General features: G+C 40.0%; 1 long non-coding RNA gene across 1 annotated transcript in view; it reads left to right on the plus strand.

Annotated features, from left to right (window-relative positions):
- Positions 1–1,232: 1,232 nt before the first annotated feature.
- Positions 1,233–6,877, plus strand: part of LOC109312180 — a 15,960-nt gene continuing 10,315 nt past the window's right edge. The window contains exons 1-2 of the long non-coding RNA XR_002101715.1: positions 1,233–1,355; positions 3,845–3,849. This is a non-coding gene — a long non-coding RNA (uncharacterized LOC109312180). The remainder of the gene's footprint in view (positions 1,356–3,844; positions 3,850–6,877) is intronic.

Consider the following 6,877-nt stretch of genomic DNA (forward strand, 5'->3'; position numbering starts at 1 on the left):
TGAAAACTGTTCACACACTTGATCTGGCCTGATCAAAAACCCTATGCTTCAAGACTGGACAGGATCTCTTAAAGGCAGTTTACTGGGTTCAAGTTCTTCCTGTTAATTTAAGAAAAATGTTATAGGCCAAGGTGTTTTTATTATTTATGACTATTTGCAAATATTCGTTTCCCATTTGCTATCACTGGAGGAGAACAACCATGGTACTTTGGTTTCTAAAGCTCATATTGACATCTCTGCTAACTTTATTCACACAAAAGAAGTCTATGCTGCCACCCATTACTACAACTGACCAACTGAGTAGTTTCTGATCCCAGATGTATATGGACTCTGATGCTTTTCCTGTTGCTGTCCCTGTCAACTTTAACCCTTCCCACACTTAAAAGCTATGGAGGAAAACAAAGTTGGTGTGATAAAACCCTAGCATGCCAGGGTGTTCCCAGAGATACAACCTGGGTTTGTGTAAGCTTATTCATCCTTTGCTCTGCTGAATGGGTATGCCCAGAAATCATGATTTACCACAAAATAACAGAATAGTTAAAGAATTTATTACAAGGAAGAATGAATGAGAGATCAAATGCTTTGACAACAGATTATGGTGAGACAAATCTGACAAAACCCTTGCCCTACGTTCATACTACCACCTAGCCCTCACAGAAACTCCTGTGAAAATCTCTTTGCTAATTGTAGCATGTAACCACACCCTTTCAGACCAAGGGTTCTGCAAATTCCCAGTGTGTAGGCCCCTGTCAGGAGCCTCTTCACTTTTGTGCCAATGGAGTTCCAGTTCAAGAGGCTTTGTGGCATTACGGCCCAGGGATAGGTGTGGCCCCTAAAATAAAAGCATGAATTGGTACAATGTACTTATTGCAGCTAATAGTCAGTAGTATTATGGTTGGCTATTAGTGTAAGGTAGTATGTAGAACAATGAAGTGAGTGTAATACAGTCAGTCCTGTGTTCTATTTCAAATATACTATTCATATTGCATTCACAATGTATTGGAGAGTATATAGAACCTAGTACAGCAACATTTTAAAAGCGCCAGATGGTTAAGCTACTTTTCTCTCTTCATAACTCTGGCAGATGGCTGCCTCTGTTTCTCTCCAAAAACTCTGCTCTGTGACAATTTGGTTAGGCTGGGCCCTGCAGAGGGCACACACCTTACCCTATCTCTTTAGGTAACCTGATCAAAGGCTACCCAGCCATGCCAGTTTGCTCTATGGGATTTCTCTGATACTGCTCTACCCTGTACCCTATTCCAACCCTACCCCTTGTAACCAATAAAGTTCTCTGTTGTAACTAGCATGGGAAACTTATTGGGAGTGGATTTAGATTATGCCTTCGGGTCCCCTTGGTCCGGCCGACTAAGGGAGACCACTACTTGTGCTTCCGACCGAAGGAGGCATCCCAAGTTCTTGAAATGAGTCAAGTACACTCGAGGGCTACTAGGTCTGTGTTTCCCAGGGGGCGCAGAGCCAGAATCAAGCCCAACCCTGGGTGGTGGCAGTTTTACCTCCAGGCTAGCAGGTATGCTCCAGGAAGGGGGTCAGCCAGATGTGAGGTGTCCCCTGGGAGGCATTCAGAGCCTGGGAGGTGGTTGGGTGCAGTGAGGTGGGTGGCTCAATGCAGGAGCACCTCCACCACAATAACAGTACTGACTGTTTTAATGTAGCACTTATAAATCCCAATGCAAATGATGGCCCTATTGCAGTGATTCTCAGTAACACTCTGGAGTGCTATGAGATCCTTTTAAGGGTGCCATAGTGTCATGCACAATATTAGCACTGTTAAGTGTGTAAACACCTTCATGATTCACAAGATAAATCCAAATATTTCCAATAGGAATCCATAGCACTAAAAATATTTTCCTCTGTTGGTCTTTCTGAGTTCTTTGCAACAGAAGAGTTGTTCTATCGTTTTTCTGTAGTCAAGAAATGAGTGAAAGCTAAGAGCTCACATTTTCCACAGGGTGCTTTAGGTATAATGAGGGGTCCTTTGGATCTAAAAAGTTTGAGAGCCACCACCTTACTGTGTAGATAGTGCACAAGCACACACTGATAGACAGCCCCTACCCTTCACAGTTTACATTCCAAAGCTGTGGTCATTGGACCCAAGGCACCCCTCATTGGACCCAAGGCACCCCTCATTGGACCCAAGGCACCTCTCCATAACATTCATGACTTGAGCGGTACCTTATTTCAAAAGCTAATTTTACCTCCTTGAGAAGGGGCTGGATAGTAAGGGTGGGAGACTGGCCAGGCAGGGACAACCTTTATCTTATCTGCTAATCTTCTCACACCTCATGGCACCCTTCAAAGCAACATGGAGCACCCTGGTTGAGAATCACTGTTCTACAGAGACAGCAGAAACAAAGGTTCTGAGAGAAAGAAGCAGCACAGAAAATTGAAACTACTTACCCAGGGCTACATAGGTTGTAGAAGAGACAGGAATATAGGCCCCATTTCCTGTATTACAGTCACTACACTGTTCCCTACACCATGCTGAATTTTATTCCAAGAAGAGCACAGAAGTGCTCTTTACCTGGTGTTAGGACTAATGTACTTCTTGTAAGCCCACCTCATACTGGGGTGACTGTGAGGTTGTTTATTACTCAATGGAAACAGGAATAGTAGATTTATTTGCCAAAGTTAAAAAAACCCAGGAGAACAGAAAATCTATTACAGCTGAAAAAAATGTCCATTTTTAAAAATGAACAAATATTTTTACTGTTTTTTTCCCCCACCCAAAAGATAAGAGGGTTTTTTTGCTGGCTTAGGCAATTTGTGCCTCTTAACTCCATCTTTATTTTCCTGAGTTTTGGGATTGGGGTCAGGATTATGCTTGTCTTGAGTGAAACTGAAGGGTGTTATTGTATGTGTTCAAGTGAAATTGGAATGTGTATGCCCTGAGCAAATCGGTACATTTGTTGATTGCTGTGGTAGTGCTGTTACTTAAGGAAAAGCAAAGGGAAAAAGGACAGTTACTTATGGTGAGAAGGAGATTATATTTTCCTTTCAGGTGGAGTTAAGCAATATGCGATGTATGTGAACAGGATTTGCACTGTTTGTTAAAAGGATTATTCAGATGTAAAAGCCACGAGCCAAATTCATCTCTGATGTAAATGCAGCAGGGTCAATGTGTTACACTGAGCATGCTGCTGGCTTGTTATTTCTTGAAGCTGCTGCAAAAGCAAAATAAGAAATGAGGCTGTAAAATATATTTGAAAACTGTAATATGCAGAGACTGCAGCATGGCTCTGGGGGAGTGTATCCACAAGTCACCCCAATATATATTGATTCTAGCAGGAGGCCATACTGCTAGAAGCAAAGGAGGAAAAGGCTTAGGTTGCCAGAATTAAAAAGGTCTTATGTGTATGAATAAAACCAGTTCATTTTTTTTTCAAACAAATGGTTTTGTACTGAAGAAGGCCTATAGTCATAAACAATGGGAAGAATTCTGCTACCCTTTGTTGGCCTAAATGGCAATTTTCCAGCTGCATAAGTGGCCTTTTTGGCACTTATGCAATTTGCAGTGGGCTTTTGGTGAATGAAAATTGTTGCCAAACATTGCAAGGATGTTTTTGTTTAAAAAAATAGCCCCGATAAATAAAATTAAAACAAAACCCCTTTCCTAAAATGCAAACTGGGCCTTGTTTCAAACCCTTCCAACTTTGAATTTTTTTTTACAATAGTATTTCTCTTTTTTGAAACATGCTGTCAATTGCATTAGCTGACCCTGCTAGAATAATAAAACTGAAGTTTAAAATAGATAATCATTTGTAATTAATAATATTGCATTCCTTGTACACTTAACGTTCCTATTGATTACAACAAGGCTCTTTAGGTTTGGTGAAAATCTAAGCAGGAGCTCACTCAGTTCATTGGAAGTGATTTTTCAAACGTTCATGAAAATATTATCATATTTTTGCTTCCAAAACAAACCAAGAAAGTAGTCCCTACTGAGGATTATTAAGTCCTACAACTATTCTAAAATCCGAGATCTCCCACCATTTTTATCTAGAGGTATTTTTTTTTCTTTTTCCTCTTTTTTCAGTTTTATAGTGGGAAATATATCATCTTAAATCATTTTCCCAGAACCACACCCAACTGATGGGGCTTTTCTCAGCATTTCTAGAGTAATTCAATAAACAATGTTGAATAAACATTTCAAAGCAACAGTGACATATTAGGGATTTTTCTGAGTTTGTGATCTAGAGAGACTGCATTCACTTCTTTGTCAGTGACTCATGGTCTTCTGGGCTAGAGCCGAGGGTCTAAGAGGACATTTTGCAGAGCTGAAAAAAATCACTTTGGCAAGCAAGTCTTGTTGTGTGTACTGCAGGATATCAGAGGTTAACTCAGCCCACAAATGCTAAAGCATTTGGAAACAAAGATCATGATGTTAAGAAACGGGAAAGTTCAAGATACTAATGGCCTCGCACAATTGGCATGGGACTAGCTGTCTCTTTCTGACTTGCTAACATCCTGATCATGGACAAAGGTTTAGATTAGACATCCATAAGAACTACTTCACAGTCAGGGTGGCTAGGATCTGGAACCAACTTCCAAGGGAAGTGGTGATGACTCTTACCCTGGGGGTCTTTAAGAGGAGGCTTGACGTTTACTTGGCTGGGGTCATTTGAGCCCAGTTTTCTGTCTTGCCCAAGGCAGGGGGTCGGACTAGAAGATCTACAAGGTCCCTTCTGACCCTGCATCTATGAATTTATGAAAAGAAATTATGTTCCCTTTACTTTAGTTAATCCTGTGTGTTTTTTTTCAGTGCTCCCAAAGCCACCTCTGGTATGAGCACTCAGGGACCAACTGCCTTGAGACCTAAGGATGGAGGAAATCTGATTAAGGAAAGGGGAGCCATCAACAACCCTATGGAAGAAGCAATTTGAAGATGTTCTCAATCAAGACTGTTTTTATGAAAGTGCACTCAACTCCATCTCACCACATCCAGTCAGAGATGATCTTGGAACCTTCCTACCTTTGATGAGGTGAAGAAAGCCAAGCAGATGGTACAGACTACCACCTAGCCCTCATAAAAATCCTGTTTACCCAAATTTAGTGTGACTGTAGTAAAGTTTATCTACCAAAGAAGTGTGAGATGTCATGAAATTACATTTGAAGGATACTCATGAGATCAGTGAGATGCTCATGTTAATATTGTTGTTGCATGTGAAGCTTTATTTAGATAGGCATGGTTAATTTATGAGCAACTATATAGGTAACAACATAGATTTGAGAAAAAAGAAGTGTTTTTCTTATGGTCCATATCATCCTGTGAAGGATCTGGATTCTCTGTCCTATCATGTATTCAATTAAAAAATTCAATGCTGAGTCAATCCAAGGTCACCCGAGTTTGTCTGCTATGGTCTCCCCCATGTTTGATGAGAGCTATGTTAATGAAAATATATTAGTTTAAAATATGAAACACTTAAGTTCTTGTATTAGTGATAATAATTTTGCATTTGACACAGAGTTAAAAAGAATTTCTCTATTTGATGGTGCATTAATATCTGTAGTGACAAATCCTTCAACATATACTATAGCTGCCATAGCCTGGAGGAAAACCTAAGGACATTCTAAAGAGCAATGCTCTGGGTAAGTTGTAAAGAAGTACTCAGTTTGGAGTTGTTAGACTGAAACCAAGCAGGAAGGTTTGATGTATTGCCAGAAGGCTTTATCTTCTCAAAAAACTTTATAATCAAACACAAAGGAGAGCCAGCTGCATATTTTGTTGTTCAGTGGAACATGAAACATTGTTTTCCTTTCATTAAGGGATCTCTCTTTACATTTAGCTTTATCCAAAACAGCACATACTGTAGATAGTGTACCATTCACAGTACAGAATTAATTCATTTCAGTTGGAGTTTTGATTTTTTTTTTTTTACATAAGCAGTGGCATATGAATTAGAAGTTAGAGAAAGGGAAAGTACAAGCTACTATATGAAATGTTTAGTAACTCTCCACCCAAAATCTCAAATCCTTATACACTTCAATGAATAAATCAGTTACAACATGCCAGTCAGAAAATACAAATTCTTTTCCTATTTACATATGGGAAAACTGGGACCCACTCTATAAAGTGATTTTTGCTGAGGTTATGCATGAAGTCTATGGCAACACTGGGGATAGAAACCATCTCTGCTGTCTCATCACACGATCATACTTCTTCAGTTAAAGTGGCAGGGACACAATATATGTTGCATACACCTATACAGAGGACAATATTTAATAAAGCTTCTGCCTGATCTGTTTCTGTTCCCTTTTTGATGACAAATATCAACTGCATAAACACCTCTTATTATAGGGCTATAAAGACAGATCAGCCCCCTCTTGTTTGTTCTTTTGCTGGTGTTATGGCTCATGCCTGTATGGCTACTCAGTGACACAACTTCAAGAAAAGTCAGGTTTCAAAAAGGGATTAGAAAAAATCTTGGAGGAAAGATGTACCAATAGCTATTGAGCATGGAAGTTAGGGGTACAGCTGCTGAATGAGAACTTCACTGACTATAGTGAGGACATCTATCTGGGAGGTGGGAGATTTCACTTTGAACCTTCTCAAGTGAGCAGCATCTCTAACCCAAGTCCCCATTTCTTGGGAGGCCACCGGTAAGCAGAAGATGGGCAGTACCACCACCCTGACCAAGTGTTTCTGAGGGACAGTGAGCAACATAAATAGTTTCTCAAAGATGACCAGACCAGATGTCCTCTGACTGTGCTACCACAATGCTGACCAACCTGTCCCAAGGTCAGATGAATAATATGAAACAGATCAATGCTATTTGTAGTCAGCACTAACATGAAAATTTCACTGAATCCTCATAAAGACAAATGCTTCAAAGACAAAGGAAAGAGAAAGCACACATTT

The sequence above is a fragment of the Crocodylus porosus genome, unplaced genomic scaffold, assembly GCF_001723895.1.
Source record: "Crocodylus porosus isolate Cpor-Errol unplaced genomic scaffold, CroPor_comp1, whole genome shotgun sequence".
In the NCBI taxonomy this organism is placed as follows: domain Eukaryota; kingdom Metazoa; phylum Chordata; order Crocodylia; family Crocodylidae; genus Crocodylus; species Crocodylus porosus.